This window comes from Arachis ipaensis, chromosome B09, assembly GCF_000816755.2.
Source record: "Arachis ipaensis cultivar K30076 chromosome B09, Araip1.1, whole genome shotgun sequence".
NCBI lineage: Eukaryota > Viridiplantae > Streptophyta > Magnoliopsida > Fabales > Fabaceae > Arachis > Arachis ipaensis.
Genome location: NC_029793.2, coordinates 100,151,300 through 100,171,696, shown reverse-complemented (window position 1 = coordinate 100,171,696; position 20,397 = coordinate 100,151,300).

Genomic DNA, 20,397 nt, shown 5'->3' with positions numbered 1-20,397 from the left:
TTTGCAGCAGAAGCAAGGAAGACTAAAGCCTAAGTAGCCCTAACTAATTGAAAACTCACTAGCTAAAATAGAATAAAAAGCTAATTATTCCAACTACTATTATACACTGCTAATTACTCTAACCACTACTATACACTGTTAATTATATTTCTATCCTTGATATCCCCCACCTCAAACTCAAGCTAGTCTTTGAGACTACTTGAAGTTTGCTCTTAAACTTCTTAAAATTAGCTGCTGATAAAGGCTTTATCAGAAGATCAGCAACCTGATCTGTCCCTTGTATATGGACAATGTGTAACGCCTTCTTCTGTAGCTTGTCTCGAACCAATAAACCTGCAGCTGAAAATGTTTAGTTCAATCATGCATGATTGGATTAGTTGTGAGAAGACAGTGCTAAAGTTATCACAGAATATGGTTGGAGAGGTTGCAAGCTGAATTATAACTTCTCGAAGCAAATTTTGTAGCCACTCAAGCTTTCCTTCACATGAATCGAAACTCCTAAATTCTGCTTTAGTAGAAGATCTTCTTATTGTAGATTGTTTTCTAAAAGACCAAGAGACTTAATTAGTGCCAAGATAAATACAATAACCTGAAACTGACTTTCGATCCTCAAGATTAGCTGCTCAGTCAAAATCAGAGAAGTCATATAGCTTGAAATCATAACAGTTGTGTAGCAGCAACCCATGATCCTTGGTTCCATTTAAATATCTGAGGATCCCATTTGTTGCTTTCCAGTGAGCTAAGAGAGGATTATGCATAAATTGACTGATCCTAGCCACTACAAAAGAAAAGTCAGCTCTAGTGATTGTTAAATATTGTAAGGAGCCAACAACAGTCTGAAATAATTTAGGATCTTCAAATGGCTTAGAACCAGTGGATAAGAGTTATAAGAAACTGATCATAGGTGTTGGCATTGAACTAGCCTTTGTCATGCCAAATTTCGAAAGTAAATCATTAATATTATTTGGTTTGAGAAAGATGTAATTGTCCTAGACCAATTTTGTTTACTTCTATTCTAAGAAAATAATCCAATTCTCCAATATCTTTGAGGGAGAAAATCTTATCTAGTTGTTGAATTATCAAAGCGACTACATTTCAATTATTTCCTATAATATATAATGATGTCATCCACATAACACAAAATATATAACACAGTATCATTATTATTCCTAACAAAAAGGGATGTATTAGACTTTGCATTTTGAAAGCCAAAATTGTATAAAGTAGAACTGAGTTTCAAAATCCACTCTTTAGGGGCTTGCTTGAGTCCATAGAGGGATTTATTCAACCTGCAAACTTGGGTTTCAGGTGATATTTCAAAATTTATAGGATGTACCATATAAATAACTTGATGAAGATCACTATAGAAAGGCATTCTTTAAATCAAACTTCCTAACGATCCAATTTCTATTGAGATCAAGACTCAAAATAATTCCAATAGTCATAGGGCAAATGACAGGACTAAAAACCTGTTCAAAATCGAAACCTTCTTCTTAAGAAAAATCTTGTGCATTCAATCTAATTTTGTATTTATGCACACTACCATCAGGATGTTTCTTTATAGAGAAAACCCATTTATAGCCTATGATCTTAGCATTTTTAGGTTTAGGTACTAAAGATCAGGTTTTTAGTTTTAACTAAGGCATTGTATTCATCAAGCATAGCACTAAACCAATAAGGAATTTGGAGAGCAACTTTAGCAGATTTTGGGGTTGTTCCTTTGTAAAGACTGAATTAGTAGTTGTAGTAAACAACTTAGGCTTAGAGAATCCAGTTTTAGACCTTGTAAGCATAGAATGAGTATTTACAAGTTATTTCTCAATTCCAAAAGTAGAAAATGGTATATCTGTTATAACCTGGTCTATATGAGTATTATTTGCAGAATATTCATTAGTAAAAATGGAAATGTGAGAAAGAGAATTGGTAGAAGTATTGTTAGTAGTAAGATGCTCATTAGAACCTTGATTTTGATGTAATGCAGATATTGGTGGGGCAGGTATAGTATGTATAGCATGTGGAAAAAGTCAAAATAACTTTTCCATTAGATTGTAAACATTTATGACCCTTGTGCTGTGAGTCATAACCAAGAAAAACACATTTTGAGGACCTAAAATCTAGCTTACACTTATTATAAGGCCTTAACAGAGGGTAGTAGGCACTGCCAAATACCCTTAGAAGACTATAGTTTGGTTTTTGATTAAAAATGAGTTCATATGGAGATTTATTGCCAAGAATCTGTGTTGGTAATCTGTTAATTAGATAAGTAGCAGTAATCACTGCTTCATCCCAAAAAGTTATAGGATTGCAACAGTAGAAAGTATAAACAAACTTATTTCAATGAGATGTCTATGTTTTTTTTCTGCTCTCCCATTTTGTTAGGGAGCATAGGGACAATATGTAAGACCTAAATTTTTTGAAATTAGATTTTTATATTTATTTATGAATTTAAAGAAAATTAATTTGATTATCTCTAACTCTTAAATTAGAGTATTTATTTGAAAATAATTTACAAGCTAATAATTAAATGGCATTTCAAAGATAATTAGTTTGTAATTTGGTTTTAAATTTATATTCTACCCCTTAATTTTTTATTAAAATCTCTAAATTTTACTATAACCCAAATTTCATATACAAACCCTAATTCCCAAACTTATCCTAACCAAAACCCTAACAAAGTCACCCACACACTCTCCTCACCCTAGCTGCCGCACCTTCACTCACCTCGCATTCACTCCTCTTCATACACACACACGAACAGAAAGGAAAGAAAAGGAAGGGAGAGCCGCGCTGCGAGGGAGAAGAAGAAAGGAGAGGGGGAGACGGCGCCGGCGAGGGGGATGCTGTCACTCCTGAGCCTCTGTTGCACTCCACCGCTGCTGCTAGGCCGTTGTCTGTAACACCCTGTTACCCTAAACTTTACCTCTAGCCATAAAGCAAAGGATAACAAAATGCCACGATAGTTTTGAAGCTTATAATATATAATATATATCCAAGAATTTATATAAGTAGAAGCTCGATGAAGGAATAAAAGCTCAAAGTCGCATAAAGCGGAATTAAGAAACGCAAAGCGTTCACACACGATAACTAAACACGTAGGTACGAACAGAACAAGACATAATATATATATATATATACAACCTTGTAAATAGCTCCAGGATACATAAGGTGATAATTAAAGTATATATATATATATAAGTATGATATACAAAAAGAGGACTAGTCACAGCCTGCGGAGTTTAGGCAGGCTAGTCAAACTGAATACAACAGAATTTTGAAGTTTAAAACAGCAACAACCTATCTCTCAAAGTTTACAGAAATAAAGCCTCTAAGGCAACAAAATTAAATATACAAAAGGTGAGAGAATAATACAAGAAAAGTAATGTAGAATAAAACATATGAAAGGTCATTCTCTGCTCTGTCACCATTTCCACAAACTCATCATGGTGGGTTGCAACCTGCATCTGAAAAGCAACAACTGTAACAGCCCAGACCACCTGCTAGCACGATATTGTCCACTTTGGCACACAAGGCCTCACGGTTTTGCCTTTGACAATAGGGATGATAGCCGAAGCCCCCCACACTCACTCGTCAAAACACATTATGCTAGGGAGAGGTATCCACACCCTTATAAGGCATGTTTCGTTCCCCTCCCCAACCGATGTGGGACCTTACAATCCACCCCCCTAAGGGAGCCCAGCGCCTTTGCTGACACATCGATCCGGGCTCCAGCTCTGATACCATCTGTAACAGTCTAAACCACCTGCTAGCACGATATTATCCGCTTTGGCACACAAGGCCTCACGGTTTTGTCTTTGACGATAGGGATGATAGTCGAAGCCCCCGACACTCATTTGTCAAAACGCGTCATGCTAGGGAGAGGTATCCACACCCTTATAAGGCATGCTTCATTCCACTCCCCAACCGATGTGGGACCTTACAATAATAATATATGGTATGAGAACCGAGGGTTCTCAGTATGGTAACAGTTCCCAATATGTAAGATATAAGGTTCCGGGATGCCAAAGGCAATCCTAGAACTTCACATCGATACACTTGTTCAAGCTTAACAAAATAAATAAATTAAACCATAAACCATAAACAGGGTTAGGGGATTTCTAACCAATACCAAACATATTGTTGTATCCCACATCCTTCACCAACCTACCCTCCACACGATCCCATCGCCATCGGCTACCTAACCTCCTCAGCACTATACAATCATAATTATATGCAAACAAGTAATACACAGGTAATATTCATGTATAGCAAGTAATTCAAGAAGCAAGTAGGCATATTATACATTTAGGCAAATTGCAAGTAATCAAAGCAAACAAGCACACAAGAGATGCATATGGTGAATGTCTGTCCTATTGGCTGTGGTATCACATGTCGGTTATAGTGTCAAATCCTACACATACTCCATACGGTAACTCCCGGATTAGTCTCTCTGTTGCGCATACTCAGGAGAAATAATTCTGAGGGATGAGTGCCCAACCACCTTCTCCTTTCAAAAGGAAACATTCCTTGGGAGAGTGCCCTACTACCTTCCTCTGGATGCTGCATGATTTCATGGGTTTGTGTCCTACCACCTTGCAACTAGAGAGAAAATGCATACTCAGGAGGAATAATTCCGAGGGATGAATGTAACACCCTAATTACCCTGAGCCTTACCTCATGCCGTAAAGCAAAGGTTAATCAAGGGTTACAATAATTCTAAGTCTTATACATAAATATATATAGAAGAAATAATAATTCTAGAAGCCTGACGAAGAAAATAAGCTCAAATACGGAATTACAAAGTGCGAACATTCACACGAAGCTACAAGCGTAAAAGATGAGATCCACTATGTAAGGTAACAAGATATATGTAGTTATATAAGAGTTTAATAATCATAAGATACAAACCACAGCCCGCGGAGTTTGGGCTGAGTAGTTAAATGCTAACATACAGAGTTTTGAAAGTAAACAACTTATACAGAATATCACTCTCAAAGTAATCCTCTAAGGCAAAAGAAAATACAAAAGTGAGAGTACTAATCAAAATAACCAAAATGGTAGTTATGAAATAATAAGAATTTTATATGATTTGATTTTAGATAATTTAATTTATATCATTTAATACATTAGTTAAAGATAAAGCAAAATTAATTATATTACCATGAATTTTCAATTAGAGTAATTTATTGAGAATCAACTAGTGTTTTTATACCACAAATAATATTTTAAAGTAACTTTAGAGATTAAATTAGTTTTTCAAATATTAATACTTCATGCTCCAATTTTATTAAAATTATTTTACTCAAATCAAACCCAAAATCCCCAATTCCATATACGAACCCTAACCCTAATTAACATACATTTTTCCTCTATTCAAACTGAACCCTAGCCGCCACACTTGTTTTCTTTCATTCCCTAAACATATTAGAAAAAAAAAAGAAAAAAGAAAGAAAGAAATAACGAAAGAAGTAGAATAATGAAGAAAAGAAAGAAGGAAAGGGGAGGAAGAAGAGGGAGGTGGCGCGGTGGGCGTCACTGCCACCGTCGCCGTCGCTGCTGACAGAGAGGGGACATCTGAGAGAGAAGGAGAGTGCCGTGAAAGGAGCTGTCGCACCGCTCAAGACCGCCGTCTTGCACCAGCGCCAAGGAGACCGCGCGGGGAGGAAATAGAGCGAGATCTGAGGCCGAGCTGAGGTCCAACCACTGCATCGGAGACCTTTTCGTGTCACCAGCGTCGCAATCACCGTGAAACCCGTCGCCGCCGTTGCTGTACCTACGTCGTCATCGTCCTCATCATAGAGTCGGTTGCCGCCACTTATGGCGGAGCCAGAGAGAGAAAGAGAGGGCGAGCTCGGAAGCAGAGGAGAGAAAGGAGAGACCCGCGCCAGCCACCACCACTTCTGCCGCCTGAAGCCCTGCTACCGCCGCCGGGGAATGCACTGTTGGTAAGGGTTTTAAACTTTAGTTTATGTTCTTTTTGGTTCCGGGAACTTTTATCGTCACTGTATGTTTATTTCAGTTGTCCGCCGCCGCTGCTTGTTATTCTGAACTGCTGCACCATTGTTGCCACCGTCCTGGTCACCGGGTGTGGCGTGGGTGATCACCGGAACCACCATCGGAGTTACCGTTATTTCAGTTCAGCCATTCGTCCTTGTTTAGGTAAGCGATGCATTATGAAACCTTTAAATTAGTATTTCTGTTTTAAGTTGTTTGAGGATCTAAGGTCTCGGTGTCATAGGATCGAGTTACGGGTCTTGATTGCTGAGTTTTATGGCTGTTGCATACAGCATCAAGGTGCTACATCGTCACCGGAGCTGCTGTTGCTCTGTTTTCTCGATTATTCGTAAGCCCAGTAAGTCATTCCTTATTCCAAACTCTTTTAGTTGCTTTTCTGTTATAGAATATAGATTATTAAGTTTTACGCAACATTAATGTTTTAGGATTGAGCTAAGGCTGTGTTTAGAGGATGTGGCTGCTATGGGGACGGTCGGTATTGATGCTTTTGCTGTGGGATAAGAATAGAAATGCAGTTTGTCGTGTAGTTGAATCGCGAATGAGGTAGTGGTTTTTCTTAAATCTATTTTACATTAGAGGGTTGTTATAAATCGATATTAACGCGTAAAATACATTTTTGTGATTTCGTGAGTCTTATGAATTGAATTGAGTTGTTTTGGTTGAATGCGATTATTAGTTTGATTGATAAACCGATCAATTGAGAAAGTTGGATATTTGGATTAGTTGATTAATGTTGTTAAAGTGGTTTTCCTTGATTAATTAGAGAAGATTTATTATTGCCTTTTAGGTTAATTTTGGAAACGGTTTGATTTTTTTAAAATATTTAATATTGAAATTTGATTTGATATTAAACCCGATTTGATATCGGAATTTGATTTTAAAATAAATTTGGAAAGGACTTGATATTTGAAAACGGGTCATTTATTGAGAATGATTTGCTATTTTGGAAATGATTCAAAAAGTGTTTGAGGAATGGTTTGGTTTGAAACTGTTTGAGAAGACCGAGAATTCTCGACTATTGATTGATGCGGTTTGGTTTGGTTTGTTTTGGACCCAAAAAGGGTGGCAGTTTCCAAGTTTTAGAGGAGATGCTGCCGAAATTTTATAAAATTGGAAGTTTTATTTGAAGTAATTAATCCAGAAGATATGTTTTTAGACATTATATGTTTTAAGATTGATTTATTTATCAAAGAAAGAATTATGTTTTGAATTGGGATTGTTAATGAACGCGATGGAAAGAAGGATGATGAGGATTGATGAGGATTTTCTTTGAAATATGGTTTTTGAATGAATTTGGAATTGAGATTTGGATTGATGAATGATTATGACGTTGAGAATGTTGAGATATGGTCTTTGAATTATTCATATGGCTTATGAATTTAAAATATCTGAGATACGAGGTTTCCTGGATTAAGTGTCGTGGCTTGCCACCACGTTGAAAACTCGATACTCTGTTGACCCTACAACGTAAGTGTGACCGGGCACTATATAAATTCCCGGGAATGTTACCCCCATTGAGAAATATTGATTATTTGAGAAAAAGCTATGCATAGACTCTTGGGATGCACGTCAGGGGACAGTCTAAGGACAATTCATACTTGTCGGGTTGGCTGGATAACCGACAGATGAGCCTCATCAGCCATAGGACAGGCATGTATCATATGCATTTGTATGCTTTGCTTGGGTTTGAACTTGTTTTGGTTTGCCTAATTGCTAAAGTGTTCTTAACTGCTACTTGAACTATTTGCTGTAACTGCTACCTACTTGTGCTTTCCTTGTCTGTCTTGCCTGTGTTTGTCCTGGCATGCTACATTTGAGAATGAACTTTGGTGCTGAGTTAATGATTATGTTATTTGATTGCGTGATTGGTTTCTGATTGAGATTTTCTTATAAGAAAGGAAATGTTTTGAATTTCTGAAAGATTGAACATTGTTTCTTTGAAAATGTTTTGAATAATTACCTATTGGTTTTTAAAAGATTCATAAGGCAATGATAATCACTTAGCTTGAAAATAATTTTTTTGTTAAATATCTTCTTATGACAACTTTGAAACTCCGTGGTGAGACCTTGTGGTTAGGTTTTCACCCACCTTCAGCTTTACCTTTTCAAGAACCAGATAAAGAAGCATTAAGAAGAGTTATATTGTGTTTGGTTTACATGTTGTTGTGTTAATTAGATTATTTTCTTTTTTTGTCTTTTTTTATTACAAGTTTGTAAGAGGGATAGGAGTTGTATGTTTTATATGTATATTATATTATGAGATATTATGTAAGGAGTCTTGTATATAAATCTATGCCTGCTTGTATTTTTCTTAAGATAAAGTATTTATTTCCGGTTTTTAAAGAAATCAGTGATACAGTGTCGAGTCACAGGCTCCTATTTTAATATTTAGTATGTAAAGTAGTCGTAATACTTCTTGCTGTCAGAGTAGCGCAGCCGGAAGCGTGATTTCTGATAGTGAGGGTGTTACATTATGGTATCAGAGCGGTCTTTCCTGTAGAGCCTTGGGAATGGACTGATTATGCTTCAATTGTATACTCTGAGAGTCTATCATGTAGTAGGTCTTGTTTGAATAACGAGAATTTGAGCTTATGCACATGACGGTCTATTGATTAATGCCATTAGTCTTGCATTGCATAATTCCTGGTATTAAATTTGGCTGGCTTAGCACTAGTGAATAATGTATATGGAAGCACCAATGGGTTATCATAGACAATATGTGAGTCATAGGTAATGCGAATCGCGGGTTTTGGGAACATTAGGAGTTAATTCTTGAGGTTACTCGGTTAGGTGTCTTGAACTCTGCGAATATCACGTATCTTATTCCTACTTTGTATGCTCTAAGGTTCTTATCTGCGATACTTTTCTTGGAAAGTGATCAGATTATCTTTCAATCCTACTCTCTTGCTCACGTACGCTCTTGTTTGATTCTGACTGCATATGCCTGTTTAAAACCCTTGGCGTATTTACCTTCATTATTTAGGCACTTCCTCTTGAATCATGTACTCTTTGATATACATTTGAATCTGTTTTGATGCAGTACACCTTTTTAACTTCATATTTCGAGTCCTTTGTAAACAAATTGTAACTTAGTTTTCTTCTTATTTGACGATAATTACAGTCATTCTTTAAATCTTAACAAAACCGCTTTTGATTTGAAATATACAATCGCTTTTAATTTGATATATACTTCTTTATATAAACGTTGAAAGTTTCTTATACAGTTTAAAACTAATTGTTTCTAATACCTCGACTGTTTCTTCACTGATTTATGGAAATGTATATATACTTTAAATACAATTTGATTTTCTAACAATTTTATTACAGTTTTTACGAATATCCTTATTTGATTATATATTTAGATATTTTTCAAAGGTTTTTATCTCTTCCCAGTTGGTTTTCGTTTGGTAAACTTCACCTATTTTATTTTTAATTTGAATTTGGTTTAGCATACTACATTGTTTATGCAATTGTTGTTCTTTTAGAAAAAATGGTGGACTCATGTCTTTCTTCTTGTGAATAGACCAATTTCTTCCTTAAGCTTTTCATTTCTGAGAATGTCATATTTGATTCTGTTTTTAATTACTCTTACTTTTTTTAAACGTCATCATTAGTCTTAGTTTTCCATTTCTTGTGAATCTCATGCTCATCCGAGTCAACTTGAATTCATTTCCATCTAATGCACCATTTGTCCTTTTATTTGTCTTTCTTTAGTCAAAGATTCTTTCTTGAGAATTTTCTATTGATTAAGTTGTCTTTCCTGATGCGTTTTGTATTCCTTTGGACCAATTGGAAACTTATTTAATAATCCATGCCTAGTGAGTTCTTGTTCGAATTCCCTTAATTTAAAGATTCTTTCTTCCATGGGTTGATTTCCTTTTAAGTGCATCGTAATTTTCTTAAATGATTTTTTTCTTGCAGTGGTTATTCCAAGTATACTTTCAAAATTTTGTTTTGGACCATTTTGATGAAGATTTGAGTTCTTTTGAAGAAATTTAAGTTTTGAATCAACTTTTTAAGTTGCTGAGTTCCTTTTTAAGCTTTTCGTTTCTATGAATGACATGCTTTATGAAACCTAATTGAAATCCTTTGATTTAAGTTCCTTTCTTAAAATGAGTTAGTTTCCTTTTTAGCATATCTTAATATTATTGAACATCCTTATAAAGTTGTGACTTCAAGTATATTACCGGAGTTTTGTTTTAAACCTTTTTAAACAAGTTTTGATTTATTCTTATGCAAAGTTGTCCCTGACTTTAAATTGCTTTACTTGAGCAGTGCCTCTCTTTGATGTGATTTGAACTTATTTTGGGGCAATATAACCGTCTATTGAAGTTTTAACAAAATCACTTTCAATTCAGCCTACACTCCTTTACCTTATACTCTGAAAATTTCTGTATGTGATTTAAACATGTTCGATTGTAATGCATCATCTTTCCTTTTATGAGTAAAACTTTATGTCAGGTTTTCTTCCAGCAAGATTGTAGTTTTCATACATACTTGAAAAAGAAGAGAAAATACAATTTTGCTCTTAGCCAAATTAATCTTTCCATTTACAAAATTTGTGTAATCTATTTTTACTTGAATTTATATTGAAATAATGCCATATTTATGCTTTTATTAATCTTTTGAAGGATGTTTGTTACCCATTTTCTCTTTTAGAAGATGAAATGATTTCCCCTTAAGTTTTTCATTCTTTTACGGACAATGCATTTGGAAATATTTTTAAACCATACTCTTGAGTTCTATAAACTTTGTCTTTGGTTTGGATATTCTTCTTCTGTAAACCTCCTTTTTTTTTATTCATCTTGAATTCGTTTCAAAATACTGTGTTGTTTTTCATCTTATTGGTCCTACCGAATACCTTCGACTCGAGTTACCCTTAAAGTTATCAGTTGATTCTCTTTCCAGTATTCTTCATTACTTGTTTATTCTTGTCTACTTGTGATTTCAATAATTTTTTCAAATTCTCACGAATACGATCCTTGCCATTTTTTTTTCTTTTCTAAGGTCTGTTATCCTTCTGAGTATACTCGAGATTAGTTTTGGTATCTTGCGTGACTGTTGGACTTAGTAAACGACACATTAATTCTTTAGGGTACGTTTGGTGGACACAAAAGGTGAAACTCGTAAATGTACGACATCACAGGAAATTGTGGAACCTTGTTTTATGTGACATAGTTTTGTTGATGTGGAATTTATGACCAGAAATAAGGTTTGCAAAGTGTTTAACGAAGTTAAGAACCGTCAGATGAGTTGCCCAATGAAATACAGTTGAAAATGGTGGAGATAAGTTATTTTGAAGTTTGAATAGTTGAATCTCTAAAGTAGGTATGAGATCAGTATGTGGACGTTAAGTACATCGTTTAAACCCCGACAAGTTTCACAGTTTTTGACGCCTTGCCTTACCATCACATGTTTGAAAACATATTATCTTGTACATCAAGCCTATTTTGTAACTTCTGTTTGCATCACACTTATACCCTTTAATACCTTTATGCCATATGAAAATCCTGGTATTTGAAACTATATGTATATATATACATATATATATATATATGTGGACGTTAAGTACATCGTTTAAACCCCGACAAGTTTCACACTTTTTAACGCCTTGCCTTACCATCACATGTTTGAAAATATATTATCTTGTACATCAAGCCTATTTTGTAACTTCTGTTTGCATCACACTTATACCCTTTAATACCTTTATGCCATATGAAAATCCTGGTATTTGAAACTATATGTATATATATATACTGAGAACTTTTCGCCTTTTCTTTAAATAAGTTTAAGAGTGAAGTAATATGAAATCTCTTTTATTTTATATCAATTTTCGAGGACGAAAATTTTTATAAGGTGGGTAGGATATAAGACCCAAGACTTTTGAAAAGTCTTATTTTGAATCAATCTCAAATTATATATTTATTTATAATTTTAATTTCAGAAATTATTTTTATTGAAAATAATTAAAGGCAATAAATTGGACTTGAAATAAATTAAGATTTTTATCCAAACTCTACACATATGGATTATTTTCCTATTTATGGTTTAAAGTTCTGGAAATTTGAAAATAATGAGGTTTGGCTATTTAAATTAGAATTTTGTCTAATTTTATAATTATTGAATTATTTTCTATATTTAAATTATAAAATTGTTTGTTATGAAATAATAAGAATTTTATATGATTTGATTTTAGATAATTTAATTTATGTCATTTAATACATTAGTTAAAGATAAAGAAAAATTAATTATATTACCATGAATTTTTAATTAGAGTAATTTACTGAGAATCAATTAGTGTTTTTATACCACAAATAATATTTTAAAGTAACTTTAGAGATTAAATTAGTTTTTCAAATATTAATACTTTATGCTCCAATTTTATTAAAATTATTTTACTCAAATCAAACCCAAAATCTCCAATTCCATATACGAACCCTAACCCTAATTAACACACATTTTTCCTCTATCCAAATGAACCCTAGCCACCACACTTGTTTTCTTTCATTCCGTAAACATATCAGAAAAAAAGAAAAAAGAATGAAGTAGAAGAACGAACAAAAGAAAGAAGGAAAGGGGAGGAAGAAGAGGGAGGCGGCGCGGTGGGAGTCACTGCCACCATCGCCGTCGCTGCTGACAGAGAGGGGAGATCTGAGAGAGAAGGAGAGTGTCGCAAGGGGAGCCGCCACGCCACTCAGGACCGCCGTCGCGTCACGTCGCTGTTTGCGCCAGGGCCGAGGAGACCGTGCGGGGAGGAAACCTTTTCGTGTCAGAGACCTTTTCGTGTCGCCAGCGTCACAATCACTATGAAACCTGTCACCACTGCTGCTGTACCCGCGTCGTTGTCGTCCTCATCATGGAGTCGGTTGCCACCACTTATGGCAGAGCAGAAGAGAGAAAGAGAAAGCGAGCTTGGTAGCAGAGGAGAGAAAGGAGAGACCCACGCTAGCCACTACCACTTCTGCCGCCCGAAGCCCTGCTGCCGCCGCCGGGGAATGCACTGTTGGTAAGAGTTTTAAAGTTTGGTTTATCTTCTTTTGGTTTCCAGAAACTTTTATCGTCACTGCATGTTTATTTCAGTCGTCCGCCGCCGCTGCTTGTTATTCTGAACTGCTGCACCATTGTTGCTGCCGTCCTGGTCACCGGGTATGGCATGGGTGATCACCAGAACCACCATCGGAGTTACCGTTATTTCAGTTCAGCTGTTCGTCCTTGTTTGGGTAAGCGATGCATCCCGAAACCTTTAAATTAGTATTTCTGTTTTAAGTTGTTTGAGGATCTAAAGTCTTCGTGTCATAGTATCGAGTTACGGGTCTTGATTGCTTAGTTTTATGGCTGTTGCATACAGCATCAAGGTGCTACGTCGTCACCAGAGCTGCTGTTGCTCCGTTTTCTCAATTATTCGTAAGCCCAGTAAGTTGTTCCTTGTTCCAAACTCTTTTAGTTGCTTTTCTGTTATAGAATATAAATTATTAAGTTTTACGCAACATTAACATTTTAGCATTGAGCTAAGGCTGTGTTTAGAGGCTGTGGCTGCTGCAGGGACGGTCGGTATTGATGCTGTTGCTGTAGGATAAGAATAGAAATGCAGTTTGTCGCGTAGTTGAATCGCGAATGAGGTAGGGTTTTTCTTAAATCTATTTTACATTATAGGGTTGTTATAAATTGATATTAACGCCTAAAATACATTTTTGTGATTTCGTGAGTCTTATGAATTGAATTGAGTTGTTTTGGTTGAATGAGATTATTAGTTTGATTGATAAACTGATCGATTGAGAAAGTTGGATATTTGGATTAGTTGATTGATGTTGTTAAAGTGGTTTTCCTTGAATTATTAGAGATCATTTATTATTCCCTTTTAGGTTAATTTTGGAAACGGTTTGATTTTAGAAAAGATTTAATATTGAAATTTGATTTGATATTAAACCCGATTTGATATTGAAATTTGGTTTTAAAATAAATTTGGAAAGGACTTGATATTTGAAAATGGGTCATTTATTGAGAATGATTTGCTATTTTGGAAATGATTCGAAAAGTGTTTGAGGAATGGTTTGGTTTGAAACTGTTTGAGAAGACTGAGAATTCTTAACTATTGATTGATGCTGTTGGTTAAGTCGGTTTAAATTACGATTTATAGGATTGGTTGATTGAATTCTGGATTTTGCAATTTCCTTGGATTGAGTGTTGTTGTGATAATGGTTATTGGAAGTGATTTGACTAATTAACAGGCGTTTGGTTTGGTTTGGTTGGGACCCGAAAAGGGTGGCAGTGTCCAAGTTTTAGAGGAGATGCTGCCAAAATTTTATAAAATTGGAAGTTTTATTTGAAGTAATTAATTAAGAAGATATGTTTTTAGACATTATATGTTTTATGATTGATTTATTTATCAAAGAAAGAATTATGTTTCGAATTGGGATTGTTAATGAATGGGATGGAAAGAAGGATGATGAGGATTGATGAGGATTTTCTTTGAAATATGGTTTTTGAATGAATTTGGAAATGAGATTTGGATTGATGAATGATTATGATATTGAGAATGTTGAGATATGATCTTTGAATTATTCATATGGCTTATGAATTTGAAATATCTGAGATACGAGGTTCCCTGGATTAAGTGTCGTGGCTTGCCACCACGTGTACCAGGTTGAAAACTCGATACTCTGTTGACCCTACGACTTAAGTGTGACCGGGCACTATATAAATTTCCGGGAATGTTACCCCCATTGAGCAATATTGATTATTTGAGAAAAAGCTATGCATAGACTCTTGGGGATGCACATCGGGGGACAGTCTAAGGATAATTCAGACTTGTCGGGTTGGCTGGATAACCAACAGATGAGCCTCATCAGCCATAGGACAGGCATGCATCATATGCATTTGTATGCTTTGCTTGGGTTTGAACTTGTTTTGGTTTGCCTAATTGCTAAACTGTTCTTAACTGCTACTTGAACTATTTGCTGTAACTGCTACCTACTTGTGCTTTCCTTGTCCGTCTTGCCTGTGTTTGTCCCAGCGTGCTACATTTGAGAATGAACTTTGGTGCTGAGTTAATGATTGTGTTGTTTGATTGCGTGGTTGGTTTCTGGTTGAGATTTTCTTATAAGAAAGGAAATGTTTCGGGTTTCTGAAAGATTGAACATTGTTTCTTTGAAAAGGTTTTGAACAATTACCTATTGGTTTTTAAAAGATTCATAAGGCAATGATAATCACTGAGCTTGAAAACAATTTTCTTGTTAAATATCTTCTTATGACAACTTTGAAACTCTGTGGTGAGACCATGTGGTTAGGTTCTCATCCCTACAGCTTTACCTTTACAGGAACCGGATGAAGAAGCATTAAGAAGAGTTATATTGCGTTTGGTTTACATGTTGTTGTATTAATTAGATTATTTTCTTCCCTCGTCTTTTTTTATTACAAGCTTGTAAGAGGGATAGGAGTTGTATGTTTTATATGTATATTATTTTATGAGATATTATGTAAGGAGTCTTGTATATGAATCTATGCCTGCTTGTATTTTTCTTAAGATAAAGTATTTATTTCCGGTTTTTAAAGAAATCAGCGATATAGTGTCGAGTCACAGGCTCCTATTTTCATATTTAGTATGTAAAATAGTCGTAATACTTCTTGCTGTCAGAGTAACGCAGCCGGAAGCGTGATTTCTAATAGTGAGGGTGTTATGGGCAGCAACGTGACGCTCCTGGTGGCGTCCTCCTCCCTCGCACGTCTCTGCCCCGGCGGTGGGTTGAACGGTGATGACACAGGCTCCACAGGACGGCGACGCTCCCCCTCGCGCGGCTCTGGCGGCAGCGGCAGCGCGGCCTTATCTCCCTTGTGTCGTTCTCTTCTCCACGGTGGAATCCATCAGGGACAGCAGCAGCACCAACTGCAACGGGTTGACTACGATGGAACCCTTGGCGGTAGGACACGACGGCTTTCAGGCACGACTTCTCTCCTCTCAACGCGTCACATTGGCGACAACTCATCGGTGAGTTGGGAGCGACGATGGCGTGGTGGCATCGCACGATGAGGATGACGACGGCTGCAGCCAAGCACGATGGCAGCGGCGCTATCTTTCTCTTCTTCCCTGTCCCTGTGTCTTTGTGTTGACTGTGAGTGAGGGTGGCGGCAGTAAGGGGGTTTGCGGCACTGAATTAGGGATTGAGAGTGTGTTACGCTGAAAGGGATGAAGCAGGGGTGGGGGTGCGGCTGCGTGTTTCAGAGGCTGGGTTAAGTGTTCTAGGGTTAGTTTTTTTCCCAATTTGGGAATTAGGGAAATTAGGGTTTTGGTAAAATTAGGTTTAGGGGTAGTTTTGTAATTTCAAATAAAAATAGGGATAATATAGTAATTAAAAATAAATTTTAATCCAACAATAATAATGTATAAAAATACTATTTGTTCATCAATTTTACAAATTACTTTCAATAAAATTTTCAAATCCAAGAATTAGAGATAATATAATTAATTTCTCTATTTTCCAAAACAGCAGTATTAATATTTTAGAATATTAATTATTTAGTCCAAATCATATCAAATTCTTATTATAGAAATATTATATATTATATAAAGAAAACCAAAACCATACCTTAGCCGATTCCCAAAATGCACCGAAAATCAAGACGAAGCCGTCAAGCTCGATCCAAAAGCCTCAAACCAACTCCAACAAACACCAAAACTCAATCTTACATCATACAACATACCAACATCAAACCTAGGGTTCACAAAAATAAATAAACACAAGGGTTTATTGAGACCTTACCTCACCCACGAGATTAGCGGCAAAACCCAACAATATTCCAATGCTAGATCACCTATAAACAACCAAAAATCACAAAATCTACTCAAAAACCAAACGTAAAAATGCGAAATTACTTAGGGTAGAAAACTGGAGTATGAGATGCAAGTTCTTACCAGCAAAGTTTAGAGAGAAATGACGGGCTCAGCAAGAGCAACACGTGGCTACAAATGGCTTGTCAATCGGAGCACCAAAGCTCAAGTTATGAGCAAATGAAGAAGAAGATGAATAGTGTCATCACCTTCTTCTCCTCTCTTCTCTATTCATAGCCGCACACAGATTTAGGGTGAAAATGAGCTGAAAGCTCATTAGTTGTGTGTATATATGTTGGGCCTTGGGCTCGATTTTGACCTGGTCGATCCCGTTAGCATTTTAGGTCTGTTTGGCCTAACTTTGGGCCAAACCTTTAAGATCAGCGCCCAATTTTTAATTCTAAATTATTTTTGTCCTTTCAAAATAATAAAATTAAATTTTCAAAATCTTATTTTCCAAAATACGCGGTACCGGACAGACTAGAGCCAATACTGCCGGCTTAAGTACTGGTACACATTTTCACAAAAATTTTCCGCAAAAGATACATTTTTCCACTCAGAAAAATTCATTGAATTCAAATTTTACCTTTTCTATTTTTAAAATATCATTTTTATATTTTCAAACCTATTCCGGAAAGTTAAAAATTATTATTTTATTAAAGCGGTTATTCCGATTCTTACATTCTCCCCTCCTAATTAGGAATTTTCTCCCCAAAATTCGAATCACGTAATGTATCCTCCATGAAGTGTTCGATTACCCACGTTGTCAACCTAAACAAGTCGTCAAAGCCTCTCGTCCACCATAGTTCTGTCGTGTCAATGTTCCCTTTCGCCTTCCGCTGCGTCACTCTGATTATTCGTCACTAAGAATCTGACTTACTCTACTATCTCGAACAGAAATTTTCCTTTAAACTAAATACCACTTTTGTAACATTTTGCAAATCCATCAAAACAAGTTCAATCTAAACCTTTTCAATGTCAAAAATCATTTATTCTTAAATCAATTATTTTAAATTGTGATTTTCCTTAAATTCACTAAAATCTTTAAATCATAACTTTTCAATTTGAACCCCTTTCGATGAATTAAATTACAAAACAATTTCACAAATTAACAAAATCATAGAACTCACTTTTTTGTAAACCATATCATTTAAACCAAGAGTTCCGACCTAGTTTCAAAACCAAATTATTTAAACCAAAAGTTCCAAACCAAATTTCAAAATCATTTTAAACTTTAAAACTTTTTCAACATGATTCAAGAACATACCAGTTAGAAATTGAAAATCCTAATTAAAAATTGCAAAAGCATCAGTCGGTCCTTCTGATGATACACCCTCATTCTGTGGCTGCATCAGTCGACACTTTTCCTGCCACCAGCGCTGAACCTCATCCATCAACTGATATGCCACAAACTCTACGAACTGATTTTTCGGAACATGTTGAACTCGTAATGCATTGGCCAGGTTAGTCGTCCTCACTATCTCTCCGTTAACGTGATCGAACTCATCCGTGAGTTCCCATTCAGATTTCCTTTCCATACCAAACAATCGATATCAAGGTGATCAATCTTAATATCTCAAGCTTAGTGCTTCAATTATCCCCAAAGGCACTCACAAACAAGCATGCTATGCATATCAAGCAGATACCCTAGATAGCATGAAAGAAAATGACCCAGAGAGTGCAACGAAGTACAATCGGTCCATCCTGCAGGCTCACGAGGACGAACCACCCTGATACCACTAAATGTAATACCCTGTTACCCTAAGCTTTACCTCTAGTTGTAAAGCAAAGGATAAAAAAGTACCACGACAGTTCTAAAGCTTATAATATATAATATATATACAAATATATATATAACTAGAAGCCCGATGAAGGAATAAAAGCTCAAAGTCGCATAAAGCAGAATCAAAAAACGCGAAGCATTCACACACGATAACTACTAGTCACAGCCTGCAGAGTTTAGGCAGGCTAGTCAAACTGATTACAATAGAATTTTGAAGTTCAAAACAGCAACAACCTATCTCTCAAAGCTTTCAGAAATAAAGCCTCTAAGGCAATAAAGTTAAATATACAAAAAGTGAGAAAATACTACAACAAAAGTAATGTAGAATAAAACTTAAGAAAGGTCATTCTCCGCTTTGTCACCATTTTTGCAAACTCATCGTGGTGGGTTGCGACCTGCATCTGAAAAGCAACAACAATATATGGTATGAGAACCGGGGGTTCTCAGTATGTTAACAATACCCAATATGTAAGATATAAGGTTCCGAGACACCAAAGGCAATCCTAGAACTTCACATCGACACACTTGTTCAAGCTTAAAAAAATAAATAAATTAAACTATAAACCATAAACAGGGTTATCTAAACTTATGGGATTTCTAACTAATACCAAAAACACCGCTGTATCCCACAGCCTTTGCCAACCTACCCTCCACGTAATCCCATTGCCACCGGCTACCTAACCTCCTCAGAACCATACAATCACAATTATATGCAAACAAGTAATACACAGGTAATATTCATGTATAGCAAGTAATTTAAGAAGAAAGTATATTATACATTTAGGCAAACTGCAAGTAATCAAAGCAAACAAGCACATAAGAGATACATATGATGAATGCCTGTCCTATTAGCTGTGATATCACATGTTAGTTATAGTGCCAAACCCGACAAAAAATTCGGACAACAATTCCCGGATTAGTCTCTCTGTTGCGCATACTCAGGAGGAATAATTCTGAGGAATGCGTGCCCTACCACCTTCTTCTTTAAGAGGAAAACGTTCTGAGGGAGACTGTCCTACCACTTTCCTCTGGATGCCGTATGATTCCGTGGGTTAGTGCCCTACGACTTTGCAACCAGAGAGAAAATGCATACTCAGGAGGAATAATTCCGAGGGATGAGCGCCGTACAACCTTCTCCATGAGAGAGAAATATGAGTAGAAAGCCCAGCTTCAACCCTCACATCCGAACTTATACTGGAGACTGCCACAGCCCTACGATAGAGAAAAATCCATATCGAAACCATATGATCAATCCCATCATCCAACCTTAAAATCACAAGTTCATCATCAACCCGACTCCCCATCAGTTAACATGACAACTCCATCCAACTGACATACCAGGCCTAAGTCACCGTCTTCTAAAATCATGCATAAATTACCAATTTAACTCACCAACCCATCTCTATAAGTCTTAGGGCCTAATTACTAGCCAAAAGTCTTAAGGAGAAGTTAAATAAGTTTGGAAAGCTAACCCTTAAATGGGAAGAATAACACATTTTCAGCAAAATAGGGGTTGTGCATACGCACGCCCCTGTGTGCGTACGCACACTCTAAATTTGGACCATTACACCTACGCATCCATGGGCCGCGTACAAGGGAGTGCTGGACAGAAGCCATCACTCGCGTAAGGAGAATGGGGACTTGTACGCATGTACCTCAGATTTTAGAAAAATGCTAAGTTGCAGAAATTTTAGTTTTAAATATTAAACTATACGTATTCATAACTTCCTCTACAAGACTCTATTTTCATCAAACTTTATATCATTTTAAAGCTCTT